Raw genomic sequence first — 20519 nt, forward strand, 5'->3', positions numbered from 1 at the left:
TGTTTTTGTATTTTGGTTCCAGTTCACAGCTGCAGTTTCGTTACTGTGTCTGGAAAGCTCTTGTTGATCAGGAATTGCCACTCTGGTATTATGAGTTAATGCCAGAGTCCTAAAGTAATTTCTGGATGTGTTTTGTTAGGGTTTTCTACTGACCATGAAAGTATGCTTTCTGTTTTCTGCTATCTAGAAAGCGGACCTCAAATTTGCTAAAACTATTTTCCTGCTGCGTTTGTTGTTTCATCTCATATCACCGCCAATATATGTGGGGGGCTTCTGTCTCCTTTTGGGCATTTCTCTAGAGGTGAGTCAGGTCTTATATTTCCCTCTGCTAGCATTATTTAGTTCTCCGGCCGGCGCTGGGCATATAGGGATAAAAAGTAGGACATGCTACCTGGCTACTTCTAGATGATGCGGTAGGTTTAGTTCATGGTCAGTACAGTTACATCTTCCAAGAGCTTGTTCCTATAGAGGCTTATGCTAGTTCTCTGGCCATGGAGATCATGACATAGAAGCCCCCAACAAATATTAACGGTGAAGTAAGAAGAAGGCACATACGTAGGGATGAAATCAGATTCAGCAAAAGAGGCCCACTAGTACTAGAAAGCAGAAAATAGAGCAGGTGTCTATGCGATCAATAAAAAACCCTTACAAAATATCCATCCTGAGATTTCAAGAACCCACGCACCAACTAATGGTGTGTGGGGAGAAACTCAGTCCACTAGAGCATCCAGCAAGCGAGGGAATCACATTTTAGCAAGCTGGACAAGAAAACATGATAAACACTGCTGATCAAAAAAATGAGCAAACAAAACTTAGCTTGTCCTGGATGGACTGGGAGCAAGGTAGTCAGAAGGAATCTGAGCAGCACTGATTACATCGACAGCCGGCAACAAGTGGAAGTAAAACAGAGCTATATAGGAACCTCCCAGAAGATAACGAACCAGCTGATAGCCAGAGACCAGCAGGATAACAAACAAAGCCACCAGGGGGAGCCCAAAGCAAAAGTCACACCATACCACCAGTGACCACAAGAGGGAGCCCGAAAACAGAGTTCACAACAGTACCCCCCCCTTAAGGAGGGGTCACCGAACCCTCATGAAAACCCCCAGGGCGATCAGGATGAGCCACATGGAAGGCACGAACCAAATCGGCTGCATGAACATCAGAGGCGACAACCCAAGAATTATCCTCCTGACCATAGCCCTTCCACTTGACCAAATACTGGAGCCTCCGTCTAGAAACACGAGAATCCAAGATCTTCTCCACCACGTATTCCAATTCTCCCTCAACCAGCACTGGGGCAGGAGGCTCAACCGGAGGAACCACAGGTACCACATACCTCCGCAACAACGAGCGATGGAACACATTATGAATAGCAAATGATGCCGGGAGGTCCAGACGGAATGACACAGGGCCAAGGACTTCCAGAATCTTATAAGGACCGATAAACCGAGGCTTGAACTTAGGAGAGGAGACCTTCATAGGAACGAAGAGAGAAGACAACCACACCAAGTCCCCAACGCGAAGTCGGGGACCCACACAGCGACGGCAGTTGGCAAAGAGCTGAGCCTTCTCTTGTGACAACTTCAAATTGTCCACCACATGATTCCAAATCTGATGCAACCTATCCACCACAACATCCACTCCAGGACAGTCAGAAGGCTCCACCTGACCCGAGGAAAAACGAGGATGAAACCCCGAATTACAAAAAAAGGAGAAACCAAAGTAGCAGAACTAGCCCGATTATTAAGGGCAAACTCGGCCAACGGTAAAAAAGTAACCCAGTCGTCCTGGTCAGCAGAAACAAAACATCTTAAATAAGTCTCCAAGGTCTGATTAGTTCGCTCGGTTTGGCCATTCGTCTGAGGATGGAAGGCCAACGAAAAAGACAATTCAATGCCCAACTTAGCACAAAAGGTCCGCCAAAATCTAGACACAAACTGGGATCCTCTGTCAGAAACAATGTTCTCAGGAATCCCGTGCAAACGAACCACATTTTGAAAAAACAGTGGAACCAACTCGGAGGAGGAAGGCAACTTAGGCAAGGGCACCAAATGGACCATCTTAGAAAAACGATCACACACCACCCAGATGACAGACATTTTCTGAGAGACAGGGAGATCTGAAATAAAATCCATGGAAATGTGCGTCCAAGGCCTCTTCGGGACAGGCAAAGGTAACAGCAAACCACTGGCACGAGAACAGCAAGTTTTCGCCCGAGCACAAATTCCACAAGACTGCACAAAGGAACGCACATCCCGCGACAAGGAAGGCCACCAAAAAGACCTGGCCACCAAGTCTCTGGTACCAAATATTCCAGGATGGCCCGCCAACACCGAAGAATGAACCTCGGAGATGACTCTGTTGGTCCATCTATCCGGGACAAACAGTCTCTCCGGTGGACAGCGGTCAGGTCTATCCGCCTGAAACTCTTGCAGCACACGTCGCAAATCTGGGGAGATGGCAGACAAAATCACCCCTTCTCTAAGGATACCAGCCGGCTCTGAATCTCCAGGAGAGTCAGGCACAAAACTCCTAGAATGAGCATCAGCCTTCACATTCTTCGAACCCGGCAGGTACGAGACCATGAAATCAAAACGAGAGAAAAACAACGACCAACGAGCCTGTCTGGGATTCAGCCGCTTGGCCGACTCGAGATAAATCAAATTCTTGTGGTCAGTCAAGACCACCACACGATGTTTAGCTCCCTCGAGCCAATGTCGCCACTCCTCAAATGCCCACTTCATAGCCAACAGCTCCCGATTACCGACATCATAATTCCGCTCGGCAGGCGAAAACTTTCTTGAAAAGAAAGCACATGGCTTCATCACAGAGCCATCAGGGCTTCTCTGCGACAAAACAGCCCCCGCTCCAATCTCGGAAGCATCAACCTCCACCTGGAAGGGAAGTGAGACATCTGGCTGACACAAGACCGGAGCCGAAGAAAACCGACGCTTCAGCTCCCGAAAGGCCTCCACAGCCGCAGAAGACCAATTAGTCACATCAGAACCCTTCTTGGTCAAATCCGTCAAAGGCTTAACAACGCCAGAAAAATTAGCTATGAAGCGACGGTAAAAATTAGCAAAACCCAAGAACTTCTGAAGGCTCTTAACAGATGTAGGCTGCGTCCAGTCATGAATAGCCTGAACCTTGACTGGGTCCATCTCAATAGTAGAAGGAGAAAAAATGAAACCCAAAAAAGAAATCTTCTGGACTCCAAAAAGACATTTTGAGCCCTTCACAAATAAAGCATTGTCACGTAGGACCTGAAAGACCATCCTGACCTGCTTAACATGAGACTCCCAATCATCCGAAAAAAACAGAATATCATCCAGATACACAATCATAAACTTATCCAGATATTCACGGAAGATGTCATGCATAAAGGACTGAAAGACTGAAGGAGCATTAGAAAGTCCAAAAGGCATCACCAAGTACTCAAAATGGCCTTCAGGCGTATTAAATGCAGTTTTCCATTCATCACCCTGTTTTATACGCACAAGGTTATACGCACCACGAAGATCTATCTTGGTGAACCAACGAGACCCCCTAATGCGAGCAAACAAATCAGTTAACAATGGCAAAGGATACTGAAATTTGACCGTGATTTTATTCAAAAGGCGATAATCAATACAGGGTCTCAGGGAACCATCCTTTTTAGCCACAAAAAAGAATCCTGCACCAAGAGGGGATGAGGACGGGCGAATATGTCCCTTCTCTAAAGACTCCTTTATATAACTCCGCATGGCAGCATGCTCCGGCACAGATAAATTGAAAATTCGTCCCTTAGGAAACTTACTACCAGGAATCAAATTTATAGCACAATCACAGTCCCTATGAGGAGGTGGAGAATTGAGTTTGGGCTCCTCAAATACATCCTGGTAGTCTGACAAAAACGTAGGGACTTCAGAAGGAGTGGACGAAGCAATTGACACCACAGGAGCGTCACCATGAATTCCCTGACAACCCCAACTTGACACCGACATAGCTTTCCAATCCAGGACAGGATTATGAGTCTGCAACCATGGTAGACCCAACACGACGACATCATGCAAGTTATGCAGTACAAGAAAGCGAATCACCTCCTGATGAACAGGAGTCATGCACATGGTCACTTGTGTCCAGTACTGAGGTCTATTCGTAGCCAATGGTGTAGAATCAATACCCCTTAGTGGAATAGGGAATTCCAAAGGCTCCAAGTCAAAACCACAGCGCCGGGCAAATGACCAATCCATCAGACTCAGGGCGGCACCTGAATCTACAAAAGCATTAACCGGGTAAGATGACATGGAACAAATCAGGGTAACAGACAAAATGAACTTAGGCTGTAAAGTACCAATGGTGACAGATTTATCAACCTTTTTTTTGCGCTTAGAGCATGCTGAGATAACATGAGCTGAGTCACCACAGTAAAAGCACAACCCATTTTGCCGTCTATAATTTTGCCGTTCACTTCTGGTCAGAATTCTGTCACACTGCATAGATTCAGGTGTCTGTTCAGAAGACACCGCCAAATGGTGCACAGGTTTGCGCTCCCGCAAACGCCGATCAATCTGAATGGCCAGAGTCATTGACTCATTCAGACCTGCAGGCGTAGGGAACCCCACCATGACATTCTTAATGGCTTCAGAAAGACCTTCTCTGAAATTTGCAGCCAGGGCACACTCATTCCACTGAGTAAGCACCGACCATTTCCGAAATTTCTGGCAGTACACCTCTGCTTCATCTTGCCCCTGCGAGAGGGCCAATAACGTTTTTTCAGCCTGGTTCTCAAGATTAGGTTCCTCATAGAGCAATCCAAGGGCTAGAAAAAACGCATCTACACTAAGCAATGCAGGATCCCCTGGCGCCAATGCGAAGGCCCAATCTTGGGGGTCACCACGCAAAAAGGAGATGATAATCTTAACTTGCTGAACGGCATCACCAGAGGAACGAGGTTTCAAAAAAAGAAACAACTTACAATTGTTCCTAAAATTCAGGAACCTAGATCTATCTCCAGAAAACAACTCCGGAATAGGTATTCTAGGCTCTGACATAGGACTGTGAACAACAAAATCCTGAATACTTTGAACCCTAGCAGCAAGATGATCCAGACTGGAAGCCAAGCTCTGGACATCCATGTCAGCAGCTGAACTCAGAGCCACACCAAGATTAAGAGGAGGAGAGAAGTAGCAACAGCAGCTAGACACACGGCAACAAAAAAAAAAAAAAAAAATTCTCAAGGCTTCTTTTCTCCTGCTTCTGCCATGCAATTAACACTTTACGGGCCGGCTGTACTGTTATGATCCTTAGTGGCTGAGGATCACGAATAGACCAGCAAGTGAATAAACTAAGGACAAGCTCTAGGGTGATGGTAACTGGACTGATCGCAAATCTGAACCTATCCAAAACAACTAGAGGTAGCCGGTGAACGTGCCTAAAAAATTCCTAGACGTCTCGAGCCAGCCTGAGGAACTAGCTACCCCTAAAGAGAAAGAAAGACCTCGCTTGCCTCCAGAGAAATAATCCCCAAAGATATAGAAGCCCCCAACAAATATTAACGGTGAAGTAAGAAGAAGGCACATACGTAGGGATGAAATCAGATTCAGCAAAAGAGGCCCACTAGTACTAGAAAGCAGAAAATAGAGCAGGGGTCTATGCGATCAATAAAAAACCCTTACAAAATATCCATCCTGAGATTTCAAGAACCCACGCACCAACTAATGGTGTGTGGGGAGAAACTCAGTCCACTAGAGCATCCAGCAAGCGAGGGAATCACATTTTAGCAAGCTGGACAAGAAAACATGATAAACACTGCTGATCAAAAAAATGAGCAAACAAAACTTAGCTTGTCCTGGATGGACTGGGAGCAAGGTAGTCAGAAGGAATCTGAGTAGCACTGATTACATCGACAGCCGGCAACAAGTGGAAGTAAAACAGAGCTATATAGGAACCTCCCAGAGGATAACGAACCAGCTGATAGCCAGAGACCAGCAGGATAACAAACAAAGCCACCAGGGGGAGCCCAAAGTCACACCATACCACCAGTGACCACAAGAGGGAGCCCGAAAACAGAGTTCACAACAGGGATCATCCTGAAAATGTAAAAGCTTTACAGTGGTTTTTGGGATTTGCCAACTACTACCTCAAGTTTATCAAGGATTTTTCAGAAGCGGCCAAATTGCTTACAGATATGACCAGAAAATGAACAAACTTTTCCAAATGGTCTAAGCCAGCCTGTGATGTGTTTGATACCTTGAAAAATGGTTTACCTCTTCTCTGATTCTTTTACAGCATGATGTCAGTCAGCCGTTCATTGTGGAGGTAGACAGGTCCGAGGTGGGGGTTGAGGTCATATTGTCACAGGGTTCGTCTCCTAGTAAATGGCGTCCATGCACAAAATTGTCGTCCACCAAAGTGCCACACGAACACTGCCGGAAAAGCCGAAGACTGCCGAGTGCAGTGAATGTTGCTGGAAGTTAATGAGCAGCCCTGGAAGCAGATGCGGCTGGGAGACAGCAGAACAGGAGCAGGGGAAGAAAAAGGCAAGTAGAATTAGAAGACAGTGATTATTCCTACCATCTGGACGATTTCTGGACTATTTCTGGTATATTTCTGATGATACACTTAAAAGATGTCACATCTGACTGAGGTCATATCTGACTGCTCCATTCAACTTATACCATTCAAATATTTGTCTAGCAGTTGTGCGACTGGCGCAAAAGGATACAGATTATCGTACGTGACAATTTAGCAAGGGAAATAATCTTCATTACTCCGCATTTGCAGTGTCATAGCAAGCCAATTTAAAGAAAATCTTAATTTTCTATTGTTCTAAAAAACTATGTATCTTTATCTAGCAGTTGTGTGACTGGCGCAATACGGGTACGGGTACGCGCGCATTTTAAAATGCGCGCGTGTCCAGCCTCCCGTGACGTCACGGCTTGTGATTGGTCGCGTCGCCCATGTGACAGCGACGCGACCAATCACAAGCCAGAACGTAATTTTAAAATCCTGAAGGACCTGAAATTACGTCACGGCTTGCTGTGATTGGTTGCGTCGCGGCCACATGGGCGACGCGACCAATCACAAGCCGTGACGTAATTTTAAAAATGCGCGCGTTTCCTGCCTCCTGTGACATCACGGCTTGTGATTGGTCGCGTCGCCCATGTGACCGCGACGCGACCAATCACAAAGCCGGAGCATAATTTTAAAATACTGAATGCCTAGAAGGACCTGAAAATTACATCACGGCTTGCTGTGATTGGTCACGTCGCGGCCACATGGGCGGCACGCGACCAATCACAAGCCGTGACGTCACGGAAGGAAGGAAACGCGCGCATTTTAAGCAAAGAACGCTGCCGGTTCCCTCGGTGAGGTCCAGGCTGCGTCGGAGATCTGAGTATAGCAATATTTTTTATTTTAATTCTTTCTTTTACACATTAATGTTGTTTCGATACCGATACCCGATACCACAAAAGTATCGGATCTCGGTATCGGAATTCCGATACAGCAAATATCGGCCGATACCCGATACTTGCGGTATCGGAATGCTCAACACTATTCAACATAAATGGTGTCTTTATTTTCAGGACTCACACAAAGGAGTGATGTCCTCTGAATCACAGCTGGGTTTCCACAAACACAGTCCAGAACTCAAAATTTGTTGCCGTGGACAATGCCTTTTGGGTGCATCAGCCAACTGGAAGTCCCTGGCTCTGTGCAAGCTCCACACAGACCTGGGTTGCACAGAGTCTCCTGCTCTGCAGCTTGCAAACTTCAACACTGACACACCCGAGGCAATACTGACAAAATTAAAAGGATCGTGGCCATAGAGCCACTTCCAAAACCCGGAGTGAAGAGAGGGATTCGCCCCACTACAAAACCTGCAAATCCCTCTAACAATAAAAACCCTTAATGGGTTTTCCTAAAAATCTGACTGAGTCACTACTTCGACCCAATCCATTCTTTCTTTTATTTTGCCTTGTGATTTACAGGCGTCCTGCTGTGAACACAAGGCACTCCAGTGGGTTTAATAGGACTCCGTCTGCATCCTGGGGGACACATACTGACCCTTGCATATGATCCCCCTCACTGCCTCACATATCCCCCTCCTCTGTTGAAATTTGTGGGGTTGAATACTTGTCACCATACAGGGTGCCCACGACAGGGCACTTGCATTCCCTTGCACCTTCCCTACACAATGTTCCACAGTGAAATTGAAATTTTGTAGAGACAGGAACCATCGGGTGACCAGAACATTCCTCTCCTTAGTATTTCTCATCCAGACCAAGGGTGAATGATCCGTCACCAAGCAAAACAATCGACCGAGCAAATAATAGCGTAGGGACTCCAAGGCCCACTTAATAGCCAGGCACTCCTCTATTACGCTATAATTCTTCTCGGTCGTGTTGAGTTTCCTAATCTTGTAGGTGACCTGATGTTCCTCTCTGCTCATCTCCTGCGACAGGACCACTCCTAGGCTGACCTTAGAGATGTCTGTCTGCATGATGAAGTCTCTCTTGAAGTTGGGGTTGATGAGGACAGGCTGTCCACACAGCGCCACCTAAATAGACTGGTATTCTTCCTCCACCTGAGGGTTCCACCGGACCATGACCGACTTCTTTCCATTTAGGAGATCAGTTAGGGGTGTTGTTCACCCAGAGAAATTAGGTATAAACCTCCGGTAATACACAACAATGCTGAGAAATGCTCTCACCTGTTTGGTGGTAACAGGCCGGGGCCAGATCTGTATGGCCTCGATTTTATTTATTTGGGATTTGATAACCCCACAGCCGATCACCTACCCTAAGTACTGGGCTTCCTCGAGCCCTATTGCACATTTCTTTGCCATCAAGCCCGCGGCTCTGAGCAAATTCACTACCACTTGTACCCAGGACAAGTGGGTATGCCAGTAAGTACTAAAGATGATGATATCATCCAAGAACACTGATGCATGTTTCCTATGGTGTTCTAGCACTATATCCGTCAGCCTCTGTAACGTGGCTGGTGCCCCATGTAGTCCAGAGGACAAGATGACATAGTGGTATAGACCCTCCGGTGTTATGAAGGCGGTCTTCTCTTTTGTTGACTCCTTGAGAAGTACCTGCCAGTAACCATTGGTCATATCGAGCGTGGTAAAGTACTGGGCCTTCACTGTTGCACGATCAGCTACACCCGGGGCATTAGATAAAGGTCGAACTTCGACACCTCATTCAATTTACGGAAGTCATTACAGAACCGTAAGATCCGTCCGGCCTTGGGATTAGCACAATGGGGCTAGCCCACTCACTATGGGACTCCTCACTTACTCCTAGCTGGAGCATTTGTCTCACCTCACTCGCGATAGCCTGTCTCCAGGCCTCAGGCCCACGGAACAGCTTCATTCATACCCTTACATGAGGCTCAGTGAGAATGCCATGCTGGATGACAGAGGTGCAACCTGGTAGTTCCGAGAATGCATCCGTGTTCTCTTGTACTAGTGTCCAAACTTTTCGAAGCTGCGGTTTCGAGAGAGTATCGCCTATCTTTACGGCTCTCTTGGCCTCCATCTGGGCCGCTATCGGAGGCTCCCCAGATGATATTTCTGGAGTCGCCTCTGTAAGCATACACATCCGGTCCTTCCATGCCTTTAGAATATTGATATGGTACAAATGATTGGGTGTTCTCTTCCCGGGCTGGTATACTCAGTAGTTTATCTCGGCAACCTTTTCCCGAACTTCACATGGCCCTTTCCTCTTGGCCATAAGCTTACTGTTGGCGGTGGATACCAAGGCTAAAACCGGATCTCCTGTTTTAAAAGAGCATACCCTGGCTTTTCTGTTATATGTGCGGCTCTGTGCCTCCTGAGCATCCATGAAATGCTCCTTTACGATAGGCATGACCGCTGCAATCCGGTCCGGCATATTAACCACATGCTCATTTAGACTTTTATGTGGCATAGGTTCCTGCTCCCATGTCTCTTTGGCTACGTCTAGCAGATCCGAAGGATGCCTGCAATACAGTAGCTAAAAGATTGAAAATCCCATTGAAGTCTGCGGCACCTCACGAATGGCGAACATTAAGTAGGGCAACAACGTGCCCCAATCCCTTCAATCCTTGGAAACTACCCTCTTCAACATGGACTTGAGGGTTTTGTTAAAGCTTGCACAGTTCCTTTGTCACCTTGGATATAAAAGGAGTCCCCTGATCAGTAAGGAGAAATGGGTCTCTTGTCACTCTCACTTCAGTGTACCCCCTCAGTACGGGCTCGGTCCTGATTGGCTCCAGCCCTTAACGGGTTTTCCAAAAATTTGACTGAGTCACTACTTGGACCCAATACATTCTTTCTTTTATTTTTCCTTGTGACTCACATGCGTCCTGCCATGAGCACAAGGCACTGCAGGGGGTTTAATAGGATGTCCGTATCCTGGGGGACACATATCGACCCTTGCATATAATCCCCATCACTGCCTCACAGAGTACAGATACAGAGTACAGATAATCGTACGTGACAATTTAGCAGGGGCAGTAATCTTCATTACTCTGCATTTGCATTGTGTCAGCAAGCCGATTTAAAAGAAATCTAAATTTTCTATTGTTCTAAAAAATAGCGTATTGTTCTACACAATAGCGTATCTTTATCTAGCAGTTGTGCGACTGGCGCAATACAGGTAATCGTATGTGACAATTTAGCAGGGGCAATAATCTTCATTACTCCACTTTTGGAGTGTGTCAGCAAGGTGATCTAAAAAAAATCATAAATTTCTATTGGTTTGAAAAATAGCATATTTTTATCTAGCAGTAGTGTTGAGCGATACCTTCCGATACTCAAAGGTATCGGTATCGGATGGTATCGGCCGATATCCAAAAAATATCGGATATGGCCGATACCGATACCCGATACCAATGCAAGTCAATGGGACACAAGTATCGGAAGGTATCCTGGATGGTTCCCAGGGTCTGAAGGAGAGGAAACTCTCCTTCAGGCCCTGGGATCCATATTCATGTAAAAAATAAAGAATTAAAATAAAAAATATGGATATACTCACCCCTCCGGCGGCCCCTGGACCTTACCGATGTAACCGGCAGCCTCCGTTCCTAAGAATGAGGAGTGAAGGACCTTCGATGACGTCGCGGCTTGTGATTGGTCGCGTGACCGCTCATGTGACTGCTCACGCGACCAATCACAAGCCGCGACGTCATCGCAGGTCCTAAACTCACTGCATTCTTAGGAACGGAGGCTGCCGGTTACATCGCTAAGGTCCAGGGGCCGCCGGAGGGGTGAGTATATCCATATTTTTTGTTTTAATTCTTTATTTTTTACATGAATATGGATCCCAGGGCCTGAAGGAGAGTCTCCTCTCCTCCAGACCCTGGGAACCATACACTGGGAACTTCCGATTCCGATTTCCGATATCACAAAAATATCGGAACTCGGTATCGGAATTCCGATACAGCAAATATCGGCAGATACCCGATACTTGCGGTTACGGAATGCTCAACACTATCTAGCAGTTAACGCGAAAAGAAAAAAGATGACAAATGGTCACACACAATAAATAGAAATACTATAAACTTTATTAATAGCATACCACAATATTAAAACCAGGTGAAAGGAGGGAAGGTAGTAACAGCACAAAAAACCTCTGTTATAGAGTTAACAGGAAGGGTGCCACCAGGAATACCAGTCCTACAGGCTTATACATTATCAGAGTAGAAAAAATAAGCAAAAATAAGAAACAAATAGTAAAAAACTAAATAAACAAAAATAATAATTTGATCCTACTGCAGTCAGGAATACCAAGCCAAATAACAACAGTTCACATATAAGATAGGTAAATACAAGAACCGCTATAGTGCTAACCTAATTGAAGTCCCATAGCCTATCAAACAAACATAGTAGATATTATTGGAGCAAGGTACCCACCGCACAGAGGACTGTAGTACTGGAGGCACGCTTCCACCCCAACGCGCGTTTCGGCGATCACACCTTCATCAGGTGTGATCGCCGAAACGCGCGTTGGGGTGGAAGCGTGCCTCCAGTACTACAGTCCTCTGTGCGGTGGGTACCTTGCTCCAATAATATCTACTATGTTTGTTTGATAGGCTATGGGACTTCAATTAGGTTAGCACTATAGCGGTTCTTGTATTTACCTATCTTATATGTGAACTGTTGTTATTTGGCTTGGTATTCCTGACTGCAGTAGGATCAAATTATTATTTTTGTTTATTTAGTTTTTTACTATTTGTTTCTTATTTTTGCTTATTTTTTCTACTCTGATAATGTATAAGCCTGTAGGACTGGTATTCCTGGTGGCACCCTTCCTGTTAACTCTATAACAGAGGTTTTTTGTGCTGTTACTACCTTCCCTCCTTTCACCTGGTTTTAATATTGTGGTATGCTATTAATAAAGTTTATAGTATTTCTATTTATTGTGTGTGACCATTTGTCATCTTTTTTCTTTTCGCGTTATGTGCTTATCGTGATGATAGGTCTTGTTGGTCCTTTTCACCTATGGTACAGATTTTTGTCATATTATGAGTTACCATGGTGTTTAGTCATATAAGTTGTTATTCACTATCTAGCAGTTGTGTGACTGGGCAATCTGGGTACAGATAATCTTATGTGACAATTTAGCAGGGGCTATAATTTTCATTGCTCCAGATTTGGAGAGTCAGCAAGGCAATCTAAAAAATAATTTTCATCTAGCAGCTGTGTGACTGCTGAAATCCGTGCAGAGATAACGTCACAATTTAGCAGTGGCAATAATTTGCATTACTCTGCTGTTGGAGTGTGTCAGCAAGGCAATCAATAGGGAGTTTCACCCAAGCACAGTGTGCCAAGTTTTCACAAAGTACAAAACATTAGCCACTTGGGGTATACATACATGACCACTAAGTACTTGGTGCAGGAGGAGGAGGAGGTGATTTCATGGACAAAATTGGTTTGAATGGTAAGGGATGGATGTTAAGACAACTTCCCATCAAAAAACATTTAGACTGTTTTTACATTACGTTGATGTCATCCGTAAGGCTTACAAAGTCACCGGAAATCCAGCCCTTGTTCAATTTTGGAAGAGTCAACCCATCTGCATTTTCCGTAGATAGGCATGTGCACCTCTCCATTATGATTGTACCAGCCAAACTAAAAACCCACTCAGACAACACACTTGCAACAGAGCATGGCAGTACCTCCAAGGTGTAGAAGGAGAGGTCATGCCAAATGTGGAGCTTGGCAACCAATAGCTAAAGAGCACTGAAGAATAAGGCAGACTACAAAGAGTAAAACGTTCAGTGTACTCACCTGGAAAAACACTAATCATCCTCTCCTCCTCACGGCGCATAGCCTCCTCCTCCTTCTTCTCTTCAGACCATCCATGCTGGACAGGCATGAAGCTGGGATTAGGAGTCCCCTCTGTAGCGAAGACCAAAAACTCCTGTTCCATCTCATCCTCCTCATCCTGTTCCTCATCATCACCCAATGTGAATTGGGAATATTGTGTGAGGCTGGGCTGTGTGGTATCACACACTGTAAAATCTCGCTCCATAGCCACCTGCTCTTCATTCAAAGATTCCTATTTGAGATTCTGCAGCGAACGTTTTGACAGAACAGTGGCATGGTTACGCTGACATTAGCATCATCAGTGCTCACCATCTTGGTGCAGTACTCAAAGTTTTGAAGAATCTCAGAAATATCATCAATCTACACCCACTCGGCAGCTGTTATGTGTGTGGGCTGAGTGTCACTCTGACAGGCATTGAGAAGCTGGAATTCAGACACTGCTCTCTGCTGCTCACTGAGCCTTGCCAATATACATAGTTACATAGTTATTAAGGTTGAAGGAAGACTGTAAGTCCATCTAGTTCAACCCATAGCCTAACCTAACATGCCCTAACATGTTGATACGAACCACCTTCCGCCTCAGCACATCTATCTTTCTATCTATCTATCTATCTATCTATCTATCTATCTATCTATCTATCTATCCCTGTGTTGCCCATTCAAAATTTTCTTCATAACCAGGATCCATGTATCTTGCTCTCATATGCCATATACATTTAATAGCCCTCTGTTTCTTTACTTTTACATATACTTGTTGGTAACTGGTTCATGCAGCATTACATGAACACCCAATTTCTTACATTATGGCTGGTAAGAACAGTGAAAGGAATTGTTACTATCCAACTTTCATGACTCTCCAATTTCCTCATAGATTATAAGCTTGCGAGCAGGGCCATCATTCCTCTTGGTATCTGTTGTTTATGTGATTATTGTTATTCTGTAATGACTTTTATTGTTTGTACAAGTCCCCTCTAAAATATAAAGTGCTGCGGAATATTATTATTAATAATAATAATTATTATTATCATTATTAAAGGTCGAATTATAGTGTGTGGACAGGTCACAAATCAGTCAGTGAAGAGGCAAATTAAAGCGATGCTGCAGCAAAGCTAGTCCACCAAAAGCTTGAGATGATTTTCAGAAATGTGTGCTGACATGCTGTACCTTGGCAAGTAGGTCTGGCAAGTTATGGCATGCACAACAAACCACTCCACAACCAAATTCAACACGTGAGCCATGCATAGAACGGGTTTACCAGCTTGCCGAGCTTTAAAGCCGCCACCAAGTTACACCCATTATCGTATATAACCAGACCTGGCTGGAGGTTCAGCGGGGAGAGCCACTGATCGATCTGTTCTTTTATCACCTTCATCATCTCAGCTGTGTTGTGAGCTTTATCACCTAAAAGGATGAGCTTCAGCAGAGTGTGCTGTCACTTTGCCAAGGCAGTGCTGCAGACCTCCCAGCTGGAGTGTGATGGGGAGTCTACTTTTGGTGAGGAGAGACAGGAACTGCAATACGAGGAGACTGAAACTCTGATGGAAATTGTGACCTCTATTCTTGGTGTGGGTAAGATGTGTGATGTCACAGCCTTTGACTCTGTCCCAGACTCCACTATGTTCAGCCAGTGTGCCATAAGGGAAATTTAGTGTCCTTGTCCACAAGAACTTTTCCACGTGTCTTTGGTAAAGCAAACCTTCCCTGTGACTGAGTTTGCCAGAGCATGGCAGATAATCTGTAGCACGACAGCTTATGTGGTGCATTGACAGCACATCAGGAAAACTAGTATCAGATGGTAATCGAGTACCATGGGGCTGCCACCATCAAGAGGTCACGGAATGACTCAGTTCCCTCAAGTTGAAACAGCAACATTTACAGGGCTACCAATCTAGCTATGTGGGTGTTTAGCGTTTTGGCCTGTGGGTGGGTCAATATTTCTGCTTTCTGTTAAACGTCTGTGGCAGGGACATGTGAACTCTGCGCAGGGACAATGAACTGGACGTGGTTGCTGACTGTTGTGTCTTTGCAAATGAAGGTTGTGGGCAGGAGGCAACAGCACCTGTTTTATGGACAGCAGATTGGGAAGGCCGTAACACAGGTGAAGGGGCAGTGGTTTCACCATCAGACAGATTTTGTACCCAGGTGTGAGGGATGAGGGAGACACCATTTTGATTTATTAATTTTAGGTCAAATATATTATCCCGACTTCTCCCTCTCCCCATGCTCCTGAACTGTGGCCCCCACCTATGGGATAAATACACAATTCCTCAAAAGAACAGGACCTTGCCATAAGGCCAGAGAATTAGAAGCCATGTCTTAATTAATGTGAGGAGGAGCAGAACTGTGACCCCCTGCAGTCATTTGTGCACGGCGGCGAGCTATCAATGGAAGCCCTAGATGGAGTGGCATCAATGCATAGAGATGAATTATGAGAGTACCATGCATCTCAGGGTTAAATCCAATATTCCACCAAAATCCTGTGAGCCCTCTGCAAACACCTGGGTCTCATTGTTCTCTAGCTGTCCCAGATACTGAGCTATTAAGACTGATTCTCCAGAACCACTTTGCCGACCCAAGTTTGGATTCTCCATATCGGTCAAGCCCCAACGAACACATTGAGATGTCTGTCGTCCTGTTTGGACCTCCCACTAGGAAGTTATGACCCATCCTAAATATTGGGAATTATCTCAGCTAGTAGGTCAGGGGAGTAGATTTCACTTTGGCCTAGAAGGGCAGTAGGAAATATGGGAGGGGACAAGCTAAGGGCTAAAAACTAGCCAAACACCTTCAGCCAGTGTTATTGTTCTGCCACCGAAGCCGCGTCTCATCACTAGTGGAGACAGACCAGAAACTAAAAAAGTACCTGTGGACTCGAGTGCTTCCCTACATCCACATGATAAGGATCGGTAAAGTGACACATACAGCTAACTGCAATCCCATACCTGTACCCTACCTGTATATGTACTTCTGGCTGTAATATCTGTATATTACTCTGTATATATTTGTATTATCTAGATCGCCTTTCGGCAATTAAAATATCAATTAATTTTGGGCTGCTCTTTTACATTGAATCCCAATTTCCCACGTCCATGAGTCTGGCTAGTACGTATACGCTACCTGGGGTTGGTTTCTGACCCAGTATATGCTTGTTAATGGACTGAGCTTATATCTAACGAGGAACTGGTGGCAGCAAACCATTCTGGGGTTACAGGGGAATACTGGCAGTGACAAATCGGAGGTTTCTATGTATATTCCCGGCTTGGAACTGGTGATATATATAAGAGCCTCGATAACCAGTACGTAACAGGGCAGCCTCTCCAGTGACTACTTATCCTAGGTGCAGTTCCCAGACTGACCTGAGGGTAAGGGGGTGCCAGAGAGCTGTGACTGTGTAATCTCCATCACAGATTGGTGATGGCGGTGGGATATCTGTATCCCCCACCTCTCGTTCATCACACCAGGTGTTCCGCCCACCTACTGGGGTGCTTGCCTGCATGTGATTTTGCATGCTGGTGGTGCTCAGGTTGGCAATGTTCTTGCCTCATCTTAGCTTGGTTTTGCAGATCATGAAAATTACAGTTGTTTTCTCTGAAGGAATTTCAGAAAAAAACTGCCATAAAGGGGAACAACGCACCCTTTGCCTGCTATCTAGCCGAGTGCAGGGGGGCTCTGTGGAATGTAAGCCCACAAGGGCAAGGTCCTCTCCCTTTGTAACAGTCTGTCATTGTTAGTTTGTTTACTGTAAGTGATATCTGTAATTTGTATGTAACCCCTTCTCATGTACAGCACCGTGAATTGACCTTCCCCAACGTGGCTTTCTCCTGAACGTGGGTGCTCAAATGTTTGGGCATCATTGCACTCCACCTCCTCATGACCCTCTTTAATGGTGCACATTGAGAGGCCTGAAAAATTACAAGGGAACTTAAACAGTTCCTCAGAGTGGCCAGCATTGGGGGTCATATGTCTCCTGGGACTCTTGATGGGGGGGGAAGGAGGACCAAGTTGAGGATTCAGAGGCCCAGCCTCTTGGCTACTGAAACTGGACCATTTAGAAGACTTCGTGGTGATGCTTGTCAACACACTGTAGCCTTTGCCATCCCATCCAACCCACAACATCTTGGCAATTGTCTGGGTTCGTCAGTGGTCTATCGCGCTGACCATATTTTGTCAGGAAGCTAGAACGGGATCCAGTCACCTTCTGATCTGTAACACGGCCTTGGCGGGCACCACCACATCCATGTACATTACCTTTTCTCATATTGAATGCTTTATGCTTATGAAAAAAAATTCCAGGCTTTATTTTTGACAAGTACCCAAACAGAGGTGTTATGTACAAATTCAATAGACAGTGGGGAAAAAAGTATTTAGTCAGCCACCAATTGGGCAAGTTCTCCCACTTAAAAAGATGAGAGAGGCCTGTAATTGACATCATAGGTAGACTACAATTATGAGAGTCAAAATGAGAAAACAAATCCAGAAAATCCCCTTGTCTGATTTGGCAAGATTTATTTTGTAAATTATGGTGGAAAATAAGTATTTGGTCATTAACAACAGTTTATCTCAATATTTTGTTATATATCCTTTGTTGGCAATGATAGAGGTCAGTTTCTGTAGGTCTTCACAAGGTTGGCACACGCTGTTGGTGGTATGTTGGCCCATTCCTCCATGCAGGTCTCCTCTAGAGCAGTGATGTTTTGGGTCTGTCGCTGTGCAACACGGACATTCAACTCCCACTAAAGGTTTTCTGTGGGGTTGAGATCTGGAGAATGGCCAGGCCACTCCAGGACCTTCATATGTTTCTTACGAAGCCACTCCTTTGTTGCCCTGGCGGTGTGCTTGGGATCATTATCATGCTGAAAGACCCATCCACACTTCATTTTCAATGCCCTTGCTGATTGAAGGAGGTTTGCACTCAAAATCTCATAATACATGGCCCAATTCATTCTTTCATGTACACGGATCAGTCGTCCTGGTCCCTTTGCAGAGAAACAGCCCCAAAGCATGATGTTGCCACCCCCATGCTTCACAGTAGGTATGGTGTTCTTTGGATGCAACTCAGCATTCTGTCTCCTCCAAACACGACTAGTTTTGTTCCTACCAAACAGTTCTACTTTGGTTTCATCAGACCATATGACATTCTCCCAATACTTTTCTGGATAATCCAAATGCTCTCTAGCAAGCTTCAGACAGGCCCAAACATGTACTGGCTTAAGCAGGGGGACTGTTATGATCCTTAGTGGCTGAGGATCACGAATAGACCAGCAAGTGAATAAACTAAGGACAATCTCTAGGGAGATGGTAACTGGACTGAATGCAAATCTGAACCTATCCAAAACAACTAGAGGTAGCCGGTGAACGTGCCTAAAAAATTCCTAGACGTTTCGAGCCAGCCTGAGGAACTAGCTACCCCTAAAGAGAAAGAAAGACCTCGCTTGCCTCCAGAGAAATAATCCCCAAAGATATAGAAGCCCCCAACAAATATTAACGGTGAAGTAAGAAGAAGGCACATACGTAGGGATGAAATCAGATTCAGCAAAAGAGGCCCACTAGTACTAGAAAGCAGAAAATAGAGCAGGGGTCTATGCGATCAATAAAAAACCCTTACAAAATATCCATCCTGAGATTACAAGAACCCACGCACCAACTAATGGTGTGTGGGGAGAAACTCAGTCCACTAGAGCATCCAGCAAGCAAGGAAATCACATTTTAGCAAGCTGGACAAGAAAACATGATAAACACTGCTGATCAAAAAAATGAGCAAACAAAACTTAGCTTTGTCCTGGATGGACTGGGAGCAAGGTAGTCAGAAGGAATCTGAGTAGCACTGATTACATCGACAGCCGGCAACAAGAGGAAGTAAAACAGAGCTATATAGGAACCTCCCAGAGGATAACGAACCAGCTGATAGCCAGAGACCAGCAGGATAACAAACAAAGCCACCAGGGGGAGCCCAAAGCAAAAGTCACACCATACCACCAGTGACCACAAGAGGGAGCCCGAAAACAGAGTTCACAACAGTACCCCCCCTTAAGGAGGGGTCACCGAACCCTCATGAAAACCCCCAGGGCGATCAGGATGAGCCACATGGAAGGCACGAACCAAATCGGCCGCATGAACATCAGAGGCGACAACCCAAGAATTATCCTCCTGACCATAGCCCTTCCACTTGACCAAATATTGGAGCCTCCGTCTAGAAACATGAGAATCCAAGATCTTCTCCACCACGTATTCCAATTCTCTCTCAACCAGCACCGGGGCAGGAGGCTCAACCGGAGGAACCACAGGTACCACATACCTCCGCAACAACGAGCGATGGAACACATTATGAATAGCAAATGATGCCGGGAGGTCCAGACGGAATGACACAGGGCCAAGGACTTCCAGAATCTTATAAGGACCGATAAACCGAGGCTTGAACTTAGGAGAGGAGACCTTCATAGGAACGAAGCGAGAAGACAACCACACCAAGTCCCCAACGCGAAGTCGGGGACCCACACAGCGACGGCGGTTGGCAAAGAGCTGAGCCTTCTCTTGTGACAACTTCAAATTGTCCACCACATGATTCCAAATCTGATGCAACCTATCCACCACAACATCCACTCCAGGACAGTCAGAAGGCTCCACCTGACCCGAGGAAAAACGAGGATGAAACCCCGAATTACAAAAAAAAGGAGAAACCAAAGTAGCAGAACTAGCCCGATTATTAAGGGCAAACTCGGCCAACGGTAAAAAAGTAACCCAGTCGTCCTGGTCAGCAGAAACAAAACATCTTAAATAAGTCTCCAAGGTCTGATTAGTTCGCTCGGTTTGGCCATTCGTCTGAGGATGGAAGGCCGACGAAAAAGACAATTCAATGCCCAACTTAGCACAAAAAGTCCGCCAAAATCTAGACACAAACTGGGATCCTCTGTCAGAAACAATGTTCTCAGGAATCCCGTGCAAACGAACCACATTTTGAAAAAACAGTGGAACCAACTCAGAGGAGGAAGGCAACTTAGGCAAGGGCACCAAATGGACCATCTTAGAAAAATGATCACACACCACCCAGATGACAGACATTCTCTGAGAGACAGGGAGATCGGAAATAAAATCCATGGAAATGTGCGTCCAAGGCCTCTTCAGGACAGGCAAAGGTAACAGCAAACCACTGGCACGAGAACAGCAAGGCTTCGCCCGAGCACAAATTCCACAAGACTGCACAAAGGAACGCACATCC

Source organism: Ranitomeya variabilis, chromosome 3, assembly GCF_051348905.1.
Source record: "Ranitomeya variabilis isolate aRanVar5 chromosome 3, aRanVar5.hap1, whole genome shotgun sequence".
Classification (NCBI taxonomy): Eukaryota; Metazoa; Chordata; class Amphibia; order Anura; family Dendrobatidae; genus Ranitomeya; species Ranitomeya variabilis.